This window comes from Lasioglossum baleicum, chromosome 18 (genome assembly GCF_051020765.1).
Source record: "Lasioglossum baleicum chromosome 18, iyLasBale1, whole genome shotgun sequence".
Lineage (NCBI taxonomy): Eukaryota > Metazoa > Arthropoda > Insecta > Hymenoptera > Halictidae > Lasioglossum > Lasioglossum baleicum.
The window spans coordinates 4,323,084-4,339,078 of NC_134946.1; the positions used below are offsets into that span (position 1 = coordinate 4,323,084).

A 15,995-nucleotide genomic window follows, 5' to 3' on the forward strand; every position below is an offset into this window, starting at 1 on the left:
AACAAACGATACATATTAACTTCTCATCGTTACTTCAGTTTTAGTTGAGAAGAGATTTTTCCTTATCCAAATGAGGATTTTGTGTTAGATTATTGAATATATAACGGTTTATTGGTAATGAACGATACATGAAGAATACATATTGCGACACGCGACAAGACACGAGGACCGCACGATGGCTTGCGTAGACCAACGCTCATGCGCACATCATACTCGCGCGCACTCTTGCAAACACTTCCGCGCACACTCGTCGGCGCACGCTCACACGTTACAGGATGTGTGACAAACTTCCATCATTTTGAAATACATTTGTGTGTACTTCCGATAAGCCTATACCTCCGATTTTTTTATACTCTGGATTCGTACGTATTTTGACGTGCTGATTACGAATATGATAGTGAAAATTGGCGCAAATGTTATTTTCATAGCGGAAACCGTTTTTTCCATATATTTCTGTAAATAATGGGAATTTTGAAAATTACTTCAGATAAAAGTTGTAGGTCTCATCAAAATACACATTTAATATTCATATTCGTAATCTTATTCGTAATCAGCACGTCAAAATACGTAAGAATCCGGAGTATAAAAAAAATCGGAGGTATGGGCTTCTCGGAAGTCCATCCAAACATTTCTACAATTTTAGATAATTTAAAAGAATGGTTGAAGTTGCTACTTTTCGACGCACTTCGTTGACCATATTCAATGTGAGAATTCATTATATTTTTGGTAGAAAACTATTTTGTTCAAATATTTTATGGATTTATGAGAAAAATGAGTGAGTAGAATTTAAAGCAACGGATACATTAGAAACGGTGTATTGGTTTTTAAGACATTTACATTCCACTCCAGTTGTCTTGCAATTAATGTAAATTGTTTTTATATTGCATAAAGATCCGCAGTCTACTTATACATATGTATATGTATAGTAAATGAAGGCAAGCTGTTGCATTTTGTAAATTAATTCAGCAGATAACACGGTGAGTGTTCAACCGTTCAATGTTGTGTGTTCAATGTCATGTCCAAGGTCCCCCTTTCGAACATATTGAAGAATGGTGCCGACAATTACGATTTAAAGCTCCGAAAATTGGGCAACAACAGGCAAAAAATAGAAGGCAGTTGGGGGAAAGAAAGCCCCATCGGGATTATGGGGTGCAGTGGATAAAAGATAGAAATAATAAAGTAGAGTAGTCGAGAAAATATGGACTCGTGATACGTAACAAATGTGTCGTACGTGATGCACGGCAGCGTACCTTTAAATTCATTAAGAAGAAACGTGATACATGTACTGCATGAGTGCCATGAATAATACACTTTTCATTCTGCAGGACATCGGTGACTCACGTGGCTTATCGATTTCCTATCAATCGCTATAGAATATTGTTCAGACTCTTTTGTAATCGATGTGAAAGGAGAAGAAACAGAAAAACGGACCAGAAAATGTGAAAAAAAGGGTCGCATCGCGACGATATTAAAACTTCCGTTTAACCCGTTCATAGAAACTCGCCCCCATTTTCTGTTTCTAGATACAGTAGAATGCTTCTGTTGCATCATGCTCACTGCTGCAAAAATGAAATCGACTTTTCAATGTTAAGACCCTTACCTTAAGGGGACATTACATTTTTTCGTAAGTAATGAAAAAACATTCTTTTTGAGTCCGTAATATTTTCACATATTTCTTAAGTCGTCACATTCAAGAAAAAATTTTTATATATTATAATTTTGTGTACGATTTTTCAGAGGGGTTTTTTGCAGCCTCATGGGAGTCGATTTAAAAATTTTGGTCTGCTGGCGTGCACGATTGCGGGTCACACTGCAACGTTTGAAAAAAAAGAATTATCCTTAGAAAAAGTATGACTATGGCCACAGTATAGACTACGATCGTTCGAGAAAAAATTCACAAAATGGTGGACCTTCAAAGTTGGTGCTCTTAAAAATAGCATTTTCTTCGTAAAAAAAAAACGTTAAAAATTGAGGAAAAAATTAAACAATCTTATTTATTATAGTCTATACTGGGGCTATTGTTGTGTAGAAGAACATATTAAAATTTCAGACCGATCGGTTAAATGGTTTTCAAGTTATCATGCACGTCGATTATAAAAATGTTCTTTTGAGAAAAACGCGTTTCAAAAGTTTTGACAAATGAATTTTCACATATAAAATCTGCTTACGATTAATCAGCTATGCCTGCTATAATCGTCTATAACTTCTAAGGTATATCGAATTTTCCTCTGAAATTGTCAGCGAATATTATTGAAATATGATGAGAAAGTGTAATGTCCCCTTGAGAGCTACCCACAATTTTTAATTGCATTCTTTCACGAAGAATGCGCTCTTATAGAATAGTTAAACGGGTGATTCAGCTGTGCCACTTAAATTACATGTAAACTATGTGGTAAATGAAAAAATGTTTGAAACCAAGTACAACATTTTTGGGACACCCTATATAGAGAACATCTTACACAATTCTATCTAGCACATTAATACTGTGAAGTAGAATATTAGTAATTTAAAGTAAAAATATCAATTTTTTTGCGAATTCACTTCAATCATTATTTGAACACGTTCTCTCACAATTGCACAATACTACTGTGTTATAAAAACTCGAGAGTTTTACTATGTGAGTTAGGACCAGGGCTTGAAACGGGCCCGGAAATAACTGTTTGAAACTGTTTCATTTCGGGCTTGATCGAAACAGTTATGAAGGACCGATATTCTGAATAACTGTTATGAAGGCCCGAAATTTTGGTTGATATCGGTTTCGATTACGGTCCTTCGTACATGGATATCGGTCCTAGCATAACGGTCTAAGACCGATATTTTTTCGGTCCTATATCGATCTTCATATCGGTTCTAATACTTTGTTGCTCGGCCGATGCTTAGGCACAGCGACTTCTAAGGGTCGGCCGATGCTTTGTAATCGGTGGCAAAGAGACCGGCACCTTATTGTCGATTGCCGACGCGACTGTTGACTCGACGTCATCGGTGACGCTTTTGCGGGGATACCAATCAGAATGATCTCTGGTAAAACAAAACACATCCTCTTGGACACAAGACTCACCGCTCTGCAAGCGAAAACCTAGAGCCTAGAGAGAAGCTCAGCAACTTTCGAAGTTCTCCTGATCTTATTGTCGCGCTTCATTAGGATTATTTACCATTTCCAATCTTAATTTACTTCTAAACATTACTAGACTGCAAGAAGTTTCACTTTTGCCGCACGTGGTTTTTTTTTAAATTCAAAAGACTACGTACGTCATGTGGTTGGGCGTACCCTATATGCTTCGGGGTTGAGCCTTTCGAAAATTTCGTTATTTTTGCGGTAGGACGCACCGTTCTCGAGATACAGCCATTTTCTATTTAAGACTAGCTCGGCTAACCATCCCCACCACTTCCGTTACGCATTTTCGTATCGCGAATTCCGTGACGCGAATTAGGCCTACACCCTGCCAAATGAAGTTTCACGTCAAAAATAGTCAATAATGTATACATTTATTGTTATAATAAAACAACTTTGAATTATGACCAAAATATAACCGTTTTTAATGTTGGTAGTTATTTTCGGACCCGTTTCAAGCCCTGATTGCTATAACTTGAAACTTAGAACTTAGAACCGATATGAGGACCGATATAGGATCGAAAAAATAACGGTCCTAGACCGTTATGCTAGGACCGATATCCATGTACGAAGGACCGTAATCGAAACCGATATCAACCAAAATTTCGGGCCTTCAGAACAGTTATTCAGAATATCGGTCCTTCATAACTGTTTCAAGGACCGAAACCGATATCATAACTGTTTTCAAGCCCTGGTTAGGACATACAAAGTTGAGAAATTCCGTTTCGGTTTGTTTAAGAAAATGAAGAAAAATATATTTTGCCGAAACAAGTCGAACAATCGACTTGATGTAGTTTAATGGATGTGTTGCAATGTTTTTGTGAGCAGAGATAAAAGGGGATATTAAAGAAAAAAGAAAAGGGGGTGGAAGATAAGGCCCATGCTTCTTCAGTAATATTCGTTAGCGTCAAAGAAAATGTGACACTAGTATTTCCTGATTTTAGCTAGTGACACGTATGCCTCTTGCTCTCTATGAAACATTGCTGCAGTGGCAACACGAGAGGCAAGTCAAAGGCTGAATGCACCCGACGCACAATGAGCTTGAAATAAGCATGAATGGAACCACATCCATTTCCCGCTTGCGCGCTCCCGTCGCGTCGTCGCCGGCAGGGAAGAAACGACGCGACGGCCTGTACCTTAAAGAGGGTGACTCGTTTTTAAATAATTTAGCTGATCCAGTCGATCGTCACTCCTACGGGGTTAAACGTACCCTTTGTGCCGCACGATCTACAACCCTCGCGCACAATTAATCGAAATCGTTTGTCGATTGTACCGCGTGTAGAACCCCTTTTATTACCACGTCTTTATTAACTCTCTGTCTTGTCTGTCTGTTTATCTGTTTGGTACAAATTTTGCAACTGATTTTAAACTAACTCTTCCCGATGAACTACAGACTTGAAACTTTAAACACAGCTCAGAACTGCATGACAATGCAATATTAACTAAATGTTTAAAATCGACTGAAAAATTTCACACACACAAGACTAAAAAGCAGAAAATAATTATGTAAATAAAAAAAAATGTTTAATATATGTACCACGTTTTTAAGACGGACTAAAATGTATAAAATAATTTTTCCTAGCCCCATACAGATAGTCCTGAAAATTTGTGATTATGAATTTTTAATAGCTATGAAAATACTTGTATGATTTAAAACATAAAACGTGGGGTGCAAAATAATAGTAAGGAGTGTAGAGAGTAGCTGCCGTTGATATCATTTGCAGTACAATAAAATTGTTAGTGACTTAGGTGAACATCAATTATCTATTATCTTACGCCCCACGTTTTTCGTTTTAAATCTTACAAGTATTTTCATAGCTATTAAAAATTCACAATCACAAATTTTCAGAACTATCTGAATGGTGTTAGGAATCTGTATGGGGTTAGGAAAAACTATTTTATACTTTTTAATCCGTCTTAAAAACGTGGTATATTAAAAATTTTGTTTTATTTAAATAATTATTTTACATTAGGTTCAGGTTTCTTTAATTAGGTTGTAACATATTCAATAAACGAGAAATTTTTCTATTATTCTACACCAAAAATTTTTTTGGCTGTTCACGGTTTTCATTTACGAGATTGTCATCTGTGTGTTTTTGATAAAAAAAAATAATAAATATTAATAACTCTTCGTATGAAATAATTCTTACTTTCATATCTTGACTCCTGATGAACCTTCTTATGTGGTTATTTTCACTTTTGGTATAGCGTTACCATTTAGCAATTTAAATATTATTTTTAATATTAATTTTCGATATTTCACACCGAATAATTCACTCGTGCTATAAAACAATATTTATATTTTCTTCAATTTTTAATAACTGTATGAATTTTCATTTTCGATATTTCAACCCTTCATATTATTTGATATTTCAACCCTTAACGTCATACTGTCGTTATTTAATAGTTTTTCATTTTTATTGCCACCTTTCTAGACATATTGAATTTTTATTATCTCTCTCTTAAATGCACAGTATTGCTATTTAACAGTATAAATTTTTTTCAATCCAGATATTACGGAAACTTTCTAATTTTTTTCCGATATTTCAACTCTTTAAAGTATTAAAGTAGTCTGCCAATTGAAATACAGTTTTTAGTCTTTTTTTGTTCGATATTTGAACAGTTAAAGTGTGGAGGTACAACCTGTATCTACATACTTGTACAAGAGGTACAAGTTTCGAGAGTATTAAGAGGACGCATTCGACTGCAGTTAAGATGGCTCCTTTAAAGTCACCGTATCAGTGAATGAAGTTCGTAACAATGTGAATCTCTGTGGAAACTTCAGACATCTAGGTTAACCAATTTTGCTTTGAGGAATCGTTCCACATTTTTTACCAATTATATTGTAGAAAGCACGTTCAAAGCGAAATATTGTACGAAATCGTCAAAACATCATGACAATAAAAATTGTATTACATGTCTACTGATAACACAAACGATAGTGCAATAATGTTAAATTGAAATTACGATCGCTGTAGCAGAAATTGCAATAAATTCTTCTTTTTCACTTTAACCATAAAAAATTATGATTTTGATGAATGAATTGAATTCTGCTTCAATTTTCATTTATTCCGGTCACATCATTTAGCAGATACAAATTTCCAAAAATCGGAAGAGATGCAAAAAGGTATCGACGAATTCATTACATCAAAAACGCCATCTTTTCAAGGAATTCGACAGTTGCCTGAAAAATGGACCAGTCATCGAAAATATTGTATATAATAAATACTAAATTTGTTTTAAAAAGGCACCGAATCGATTTCTACACCTAATAACATAAGCATCTTGAATACTTCACCTATAAACTATAAACATTATAAAATTGTATAAAATTGCAGAAAGAAATCGATTTTTCTTACTTCTTAAGGTAGGAAAACTGGTTCGTAGGTTTCCCGGTGGTTTCGCGGTTAGTCGATGGACAACAGTGTGTTTTGATTTCGATGAGGACATTAGCAAATCGATGAGGATCGTTCTAAGATTATTAGAACAGGCCGCTACAACCACGGACAATGAAGCCACGCGAATAAAAGATAGAGAGATGAGATCCATTGTTTCAATGGTCTCGAGGGTAAATACTTGTCCTCGTTATAGCGGGCTTTCTCTTGGAGTCGCCGCCGCCTGCGTCATCGTGAAATGATTCGTAAATACCTGACCTCGTTATGGCGACAATACTTTTTTGCGGCTCTGCCGGGCAAGTGAAATGATTCGTGAAGTAGGGCCAACTATCTGTAATTAGCTGTGAGACAGTATGCCACTGGTACTATTCAAATCACGATCGAGTGACAGTGATACGCATATACAGTGGCGGAAAAAAGTTTAAGACGACTATCTTTCTAGTAGATTATCGCATTTTATTAGAGATGCTAAACGTCCAATAGTTCTCGATTGCTTTTGAGTGTCGAAGTTCAATAGAGTATCTTCTGACGCAATTCGATATATCAGACGTCGCAAAGGTGAAGATCTTAATCCAAACTGCACCGTAGGACCACTCGAGCACGGTGGTGGTTGTGTAATGGTGTGGGCATCGTTCTCAGAGCCGGTGTGACCTTTTGCGGGGCCCGGTTCAAAAATTATGCGAGGCCAGAATACACATTCAAATCCTATACTTAAATTACACAATAAGGAATCATTTATTATAAGTACAAAGGATGTTACATATATTTTTCTCGCTTTTTCCGCCGCAAAATCTTTGATGACGCCATCAAAATTGATTGAGTTTGCTACTTCGCTTTCTATTGAAAGAATAGCCAGAGATATCAGTCGTATCTAAATCGTAAATCGGTCTTGGCTTATTGATGATCGAAGATAATCTTTTATTAGTTTCAACCGCGAGAAACTACGTTCAGCTGAAGTCACGGTTACTGGCGTAGTTAACATTATTTGTAAAGCCGCACCGTGGTCATCGCGGTCGCTTACACGGGACATTACCCAGCTTGAAGACACCGATTTTACTGACATTCTTAGAGGATATTGACACCTTAAAGAAATGCCAGTCATATTTTTTCGCATCGATAATTCGCTTTCATAGGGCAAAAAATTCAATGAAAGTACAAGATTTGCAATTATATATATGACTAGCTTTTACCCGCGGCTTCGCTCGCACAGAAAACTGTTTAATGCCCTCGGAAATTGATATTGTTTCTCCATAAAACCTTTTAACCCCCCCAGTCACCCCTATAGAGTTTTAATTTTATGTCATGCCGCCATCATAGATTTCAAAACCCTTTTCACCCCCTTAGGGGTTGAATTTTTTAAAATGCCGAAACAGGTGTTTGATTAATTATATCAAAGAGCATTAAGACCAAGTTTCAAGCAAATCCGACCACGAACAAAATATTCCTCATACAAACGTTGCAACCCCTTTTCACCCCCTCGGGGGTTGACTTTTTTGAAATGCCGAAACAGGTGTTTGATTAATTATATCAAAGTAGAGCATTAAGACCAAGTATGAAGTAACTCCGACCACGAACAAAATATTTCTCATACAAACGTTGCAACCCCTTTTCACCTTCTTGGGGGTTGAATTTCGAAATATCCTTTCTTAACCCTTGTATAGATCATAAAGGAAACCTCTGTGCAAAATTTCAGCATTCTAGGTCCAAGGGTTTAGTCTGGGCGTTCATCAGTGAGTGAGTGAATGAGTCAGGACTGCATTTTTATATACATATAGAGACTTCGTAATTTTGGGGCCCCTAACCCCAACGAAGTAACTTTCGGAGAAAAACGTAGAATTTGGATCTTTTGGATCTTGCCCAAAGTTGCCCGTAGGGTAACGCGCCACTGCAGAGAACAATTGATTTTCTGGAAAAGTGCGTAGGCATAAAAGTTGAGAAGAATGTGGAGATTCGCACTCGGTTGAGGAAAATGTATCAGAATGTCGAAACGGAAGGGAACGGTAAGAAGGTTCTAGCGTTTAGGCGAGGGTGCTCGAGGGATCGTCGCAATTTGCGCATCGAAACAAGGGTGAAGCGCCGGTTTTGTCTAATGAGTTGTGATGCCCTGCTCATCAAGGTCGTTCAACCGTGGTTCGAGCTGCCACAGACACCCTTGTGAGGGAGGACTCCCCGCAACTTTCCATGCCCGTGCGTTTCTACATCCTTCGGCCGTTGCAGAAACGCTCGAAAACTATTTGACGACGACGCTACGATAAAACTGAACACACAGCGAATCAATACCGCTCACAATGAACTCTGAATATCTATCGGAGTCTGTGACATTTATAATAACGATATTTATAGAACTTACGTGGACGAAGTTGGCTTATTGGCTATAAATTGGCACAGAGTCGGCGCGCTTCCCGTCAAGTCGACACACAGGTGCGACACACGGGTGACCAGATCTTTTTTCATAGAATACCTTGTCTCACTTCGGATGTACACAAGGTGTTCTAAAAATGTTGTCCCCCCTTCAGGGAAGTAATTCAACATTTTCGCATGGGAAAAAGTTATTTCAGAATCACCCCTTTCAAGGAAGTACAACATTTTTTTTTCATCATCCACAGTGAAAGTGAAAGCTGGGTTATTAATATTATATAAAAAAAACTATTTTTTTGTGTTTTCTAAATATTTTTATACGAGACACACCACGTTGGATTTGTTTTTTCGAAACGTGTGAAAAAAAGATTCTCAAATGATACTTTTACATTTCTATTTATTCGTGTACTTGCACCTTGTTTTTGTAAATTTCATTTGAACTTTATTTTTAGTGCAGAACGTAATAAAATGGCGTTTGGAAAAATGGAAATTCGTGTTTGTACGAGTAAGAACGATACGCGATGGACGAACACGTCGGCAAGTTTTTCCATCTATTCGAATAAATTTACCACCCCTCGTTTCGCATCGACAGTCCCGAGATTCTCTGTATAAATATAACTATGTTTACAATAGCGCTGCGCCTGTAAACAATCCCATTGCGCAATCTTCATGCAGAAGTTTCTGTAAATTGTCGTCAGTTTTTGATTTATCGACACGCATTCATTGTAACACAAAATGATTAAATATATTCGAATCTCTGTTGGAATTCGTTACAGGAAGCATATTAATTTCGATGTAATTTTGTTCTCAACGATATTATCGATATATCGATTACACTTCGATATGTATCGAAACTTCAATAACATGCCAATATGTATGGTTATTGCGAAATACAGTTCACGGTTCGAGGCTGTAGATATTAATCGAAATGTTGATAACATTTCCATATTATCAATATCTATCGATTTGCGGATTATATTTCAATATTTACCGATACATTAAGAACCTTTTGATCTTTATTGATATATCAATCACATTTCTTTAAATAATTTAAAGATGCCCCGATATTTTAACGGGTATTGCAACGAGAAAGAAGGTCAACGAGAAAAAGTCATGAAATCTGTGCAATATTTAATAAAAGAACCCAACGTTCTCATTGATGGAACTGAACTTTTTGATGAAATCAGGCACTTAAAACTGGTTCGCAGTGGAGAAAAGCGAGTGAATTGGATGAATGAAGTAGCTGAATTACAGAATCGTTGGTCAGAAATAATCCAGCGTTTTCAGAGTCAATTTGTTCTTTCAAAAATGCGGAGATAATTGTCGAACTTTTAGTGGGCCTTCCCGAAATAATTACAGGTGCTAAAAGGTTTTCTCAACAATAATTTCACAGCCAGATAATGTTTCCCAATGCCACAAAGGAAAACAAGGAAATTCTTGAAAAATATTTCGAGTTGAAATAAGAAATAACTAAATGAGTCGAATCGATACAGTTCAACAGTTTTCTATGAAAAATCGATTTTTTAAATTGTTTAAGTTTTAGCTTTTTCATGCGCTGCGTTCTAAGGGTAAAAATCAGGTCGTCCTACTTCCGTTAGATGAAGACTGCTAAACATCCAAATAAATACGCTCTTGTATTTTTCTTGAGTAGATCTAGTGCTAAATACTACCACAACTCGCAAGTATTACAGGTTAGTCGGATACCGGTGTGGAGAATCGACGAAATGTTACGCGACACACGGTGGTATTTCTTTCAGCGACGGAGCCGCCTCAGTCCAATTCGACGGTGCATAGTGTACATTTCTGCGCTGAGGATTTACGCAAGAGTCTCTCTTCCGAATGAATGGCACTCGTGTGGCAGATATTCAGTTCCCCTCGAATACCTCGCGATGAAAAAAGAATCCGACGAGGAGAAGTTTCAAAGAACCGAAATATAGACAGGGAGCACATTTGAACCCACTCACTCTTCGAGAGTATCAAGAATATCATTTTATCGGAGAACAATATAACTTATAACAATATAACACGGAAAATATTCGAAACGATTTCAATGTTAAAATTCATTGGCAGTTGTACTGAAATAAATTCTTGAAGCCAACAGGTATTCACTGCAACGCTAAATCCCAACTACATCGTCATTTGCAGTAACATTTTGAACATGTAAATATATGCATGTTATTAATTTCCTTTAAACCGAGATGAAATTCTATTTTGGTTTTGTTAATGTATAGTTATTGGAGAACATGTCGGCATACAGTAGATATAAATTTTCTTCTATTTTAGAAGATTCCGAACTACAAAAAAAGTTCTAATCACTAAAACCGTAAAATAGATCGTAGGGCAAGTGGTTTAATATTAAGGATGGGATCAAGTTCAATATGTACTCACGAATCCGAGTCAATTTCATTAACCAGCAAAATTAATTCTAGGGGATTTTTTGTGATTAAACAGTTAAATAAATAAGAGAATATTGTTTAGTAATTTTGTTCATTCATTGGACCATCATTGTTCAATTACTAGAATGTAGTGTTCATTGACTGGTATTTTTTATTTAACGTTTAATAAAGAAAAATAATAATAATTTCATTTTATATGTGTTCATTTATTTTTGACAATGAAGTATAGGGAGCCATTTGGCATATATGAGATTCCTTTAATTCACATATTTTTTTTTTAAATAAAATATCTTCCCGAACAATTTCTTCAATGTTCATTCACTGGTGCAGTTACCCTACATAGAGAATTCGAATTCAATCAATCAAAGTTCGAACCTGTTTGCGAACTACTTGATCCCATCCCTAGTTAATATCCTTTTCCTTTAAATATCTCGAAACAAGAAATATGTATAAATATGCCTTAGACCACTATCATAATTATGTGCACATATATAATTATGAAAAAATGTATCGCGTTCGGATATTCGAGGCTGGGACAAGTTGAGAATAGATAGTAAAAAGGTGCTCGAATCTGATCGGACGTTTTTTCACCGTACGAAGACACGAGATAGTCAACGGGCAGCTTTGTCCGAATGCAACATCCGTTCTTCGATGCATGCACGTGTTCCGGGAACGGCGAAGTGATAGCTGATACATAAGCCCTGTTGAGCCGAGGATCATCGCCGTGGAATGGCACGATCATACGGCCAGATAGAGGGGTGACGACGATGGAGAGAGAGGGAGCGAGGTGATCCGATACGGGGGTGGCAGGCGCAGGGACGAGAATCGGAGAGTTGAAACGAACGACGAGGGAAAAATTGCAAGGAAAAGGGAAGCCAAGGGTGGAATCCACGATGCACAGCGGCAGTGGCAACAAGTATACCCGTTGTCGTTGTCGGCATCGTTCCAACATTCTCTCAATACTGGCGAGAGCTTGCTCCGCCAGCTAGGAACGAAAACGTCACGGCGCTGGTTCCTCTCTCCCTCTCTCTCTCTCTCTCTCTCTCTTTGTCATTGTACAGAGTCACAATGAATGACGTCAAACACATAAGGCGGAATCGTCATTTCACCTTACGGCCGCCATTTTCCTGCGACCCTGTTCGAATCCGCTGATTCCGCGATGCACTTTCCAACGCGAGCAAATTAGACAGTTCGCGATTCGCGATGACTCCAGGACGGAGTAGGGCAATAATCAACTAATATTACAAAATGACTAATAGTCTTCTTGAATGTTAGTCATAGCAAAATATAGTCATTAGTCAAAACTTTTTGATTAGTTAGTGATAACTAAATGGCAAACAGTTAGTCACAGCTCTAAGTAATCGTTAGCTATTGCTTATTAGTGAATTAGTAGTTGATGATCAGTCATCAATCTTTAGTCACCAGTCACTATTGTGCGATTAACATACATTAATCTAATTAATTAGTTATCGCTAACTAATCAAAAAGTTTTGACTAATGACTGTTTTGCCATGACTAACTCGAAAAGACTATTAGTTATTTTTAAATATTGCCCTACTCTGCTCCAGGGACTACCTGAAATGAATGAAGATCATTCAATCGGTGGCCAAATTTAAGTGGACACCCTTTAAAAATTGATACCTTTTTCGAATTGAACCAAACACGACTTGAGATTTTTTGAGATGTCGGTAGAATTCGTTTAGTAGGTAAAGTGCAAAAGAAATTGGTCATGAAGGTCATGATTTTTAACTTTCGTCAAGTGTGAAGATTTAAAATATTTTGTACACCCAAGTAAGTTACTTCATTATTATTCCAACGACATCTCAGTAGGTGCTAGTAAAAATAGCTTCGGGGATACTTTTCATCAATCTTTCACGGTCGATAGACCAATTTAAGTCGATCCTGTTGACCATCTAGCATTTGAGCCCAAAAAGATTGATATGGTTACCATATCTCGATTATGGCTTCGACGGCTGCTGCCAAAATGTTCGGTTGATTTATCGAGAGAACGGGACATTTTTAATTCCGAAATCATGATTATACTAGGGAGCTACCCTAACCTTCTCTACAACCATCAATCATTTCCTTATTTATAAAGATATAAAAATATATACTTCGAAAAAAATGTATCATTTTTATCAGGAATTTAGCATTTATTTAATACTTATTTTCAGGACCACACTCATTACATTTTAATATTCATACAGGGTGGTACATTTGAATGGTAACAGCTAAATATTTCTGTTATTAATGTTTTTACGAAAAATGCGTTTCTTTTGTATATTTTTTTAGAGCACAAAAAACAAAATCATTACTTGTAGAGAAACATTCTCTTTCGATTATTGTATTTGTAGATATTTATTAGGGCCTAAATCATCAATTTGCTTTTTGTTTATTACCGTAGATAATTTTCTTTGAATGTCCAATTTGACATTCACAATTTGACACTTTTGAAGATTTATAATTCAATGAAAACGGCTGGTAATATATGAAATAATTGATGACAGTTTCAAAGTGGAAACAAGCGGAGGAAATTGGACATGCTCGAGCTTAAAAATTATTCAAAAAGAGTTAATAATGTTCAATCGTACGTTCCGTGGATAAGTGAACGGGCCGGCATGACAGAGAATTATTTAACTAGAAGCGCAGTTGAAGCAGTTCATAAGCATCTTGCTGACTGAGAAAGGATCCCTATTACCTATTTAGCGGCCGGAGGTGCGGAGCACGACTTGTCCAAATAGATGAAGTGGATGGTGAAGTGTTTGGAACTACTCGGAGACATTTATGACACAAATTGCTCCTCGAGCGCTACTCTAATTCTGAAATTAGATATGTAATTTCTCCGGCAACAACATTCTCGGTCAAACCTTATGTGAACTGGGCTCAATCGCATCTACACTGCCCAAAATAATTATTACTTCATGTATTCTACTTTTACTGTTAAAAACATTTACACATTATTATTTTAGTTTCATCTATTCCAAGTATTATTGTTACAGATAGTTGAAGGTAATCCTGGAATTGGTTGTCCCACTTCAAGTGAATGGAAAGTAATGTGTAATGTAAAGACGATGTGGAAAGAGAAATTCATTTTAATTTTAATAGAAAATATGGAGTATTATACTCTAGTAAATTATTAAAATTCAAACATTTACTTGAATGAAAAATATGTAAAGTTCACGAATTTATTCAATCAACAATATGTAAAGATCAAGAATTTACTTGAATGCAAAACATGTATAATTCACGAATTTACTTGAATCAGCAATATGTAAAAATCCAGAAATTACTTGAATCGAAAATATGCAAAATTCACGAATTTACTTGAATCAACAATATGTAAAATTCACGAATTTACTCTTGAATGAAAAATATGTAAAATTCACGAATTTACTCTTGTATCAACAATATGTAGAATTCCAAAATTTACTTGAATGAAAAATATGTAAAATTCACTAATTTACTTGAATCAACAATATGTAAAAGTCAAAAATTTACTTGAATGAAAAATATGTAAAATTCAAGAATTTACTTGAATCAGCAATATGTAAAAATCCAGAAATTACTTGAATCAAAAATATGCAAAATTCACGAATTTACTTGAATGAAAAATATGTAAAATTCACGAATTTACTTGAATCAACAATATGTAAAATTCAAAAATTTACTTGAATGAAAAATATGTAAAATTCAAGAATTTACTTGAATCAGCAATATGTAAAAATCCAGAAATTACTTGAATCAAAAATACGCAAAATTCACGAATTTACTTGAATGAAAAATATGTAAAATTCACGAATTTACTTGAATGAAAAATATGTAAAATTCACGAATTTACTTGAATGAAAAATATGTAAAATTCACGAATTTACTTGAATCAACAATATGTAAAATTCAAAAATTTACTTGAACGTAAAATATGTAAAATTCAAGAATTTACTTGAATAAAAAATACGTAGAATTGCAGATTTTTCGTGCTAGAAATAGTTCGAAGAGGTAGTGATGCTTTTGAATTGCGACTCGATCGATTTGCTATCTCGAATGATCGTGTACATTCAGAAAATTCGTTAGTACATATATTACTCGAGCAGGCTCGAAGATTATCAGGATAGTAAATCCCCACTGAGAGGCAGCGACGAGAGGAAGTAATGACATAGAATGAGGCAGGGGACAATGTCGGCCAGATTAGAATGAAAACATGAAGCTCCCTCGGGCCTGGTATTTGTCTTTTTTTCGTTGGTGCTCGTGTTTGGCCGTATTGCCCATTTAGACTTTATTTGCTGTCTGCAAATTAGAAATCCGTGGTCCCCTCGACGGAAAATGTTACTCTCTTGCGGAGCAGTAAGATGACAATAACGGTTTACATAACCACGGTAACATATAACACAGAACAGCAAGTCTTCCCTAACTCCTCGAACATTAAAGACGTCGAAACACTCGGTTTCTATTTTCTCAATTACGATGCACTCTATTAAAAAGTCGAAGCCAATATTTATAACAATCAGACTGCGGATGTTTATGCAGAATAAGACTTGTCTTAATAAAAATATAAATGATGTAATAAACAAACTGTTTCTACGATATTTCTGAAGTTTTTTCCAGGAGTTTTAACATGAAAGTGAATTTATATACAAGGTGTTACTAACGAAAAACATGGACCAATGAGAACGAGGCTACTACGGCTCGCGCTGAGCCTAGCGTTGGCATTGGCCGAGCCAGAATCCGTCTGCCGTA

The 15,995-nt window shown here is 36.0% G+C and overlaps 1 protein-coding gene across 2 annotated transcripts in view; it reads right to left on the minus strand.

Annotated features, from left to right (window-relative positions):
* Machr-b (muscarinic acetylcholine receptor) overlaps window positions 1-15,995 on the minus strand; it is a 62,794-nt gene that overhangs the window by 5,122 nt on the left and 41,677 nt on the right. The window contains exon 1 of one of the 2 annotated variants that reach the window (XM_076443293.1): window positions 34-14,503. The exons of the other annotated variant lie outside the window; for it this stretch is intronic. The gene's annotated coding sequence lies outside the window, so the exon portion shown is untranslated. Of the gene's footprint in view, window positions 1-33; window positions 14,504-15,995 lie in introns of those variants that run through there. 2 annotated transcript variants of the gene reach the window in all.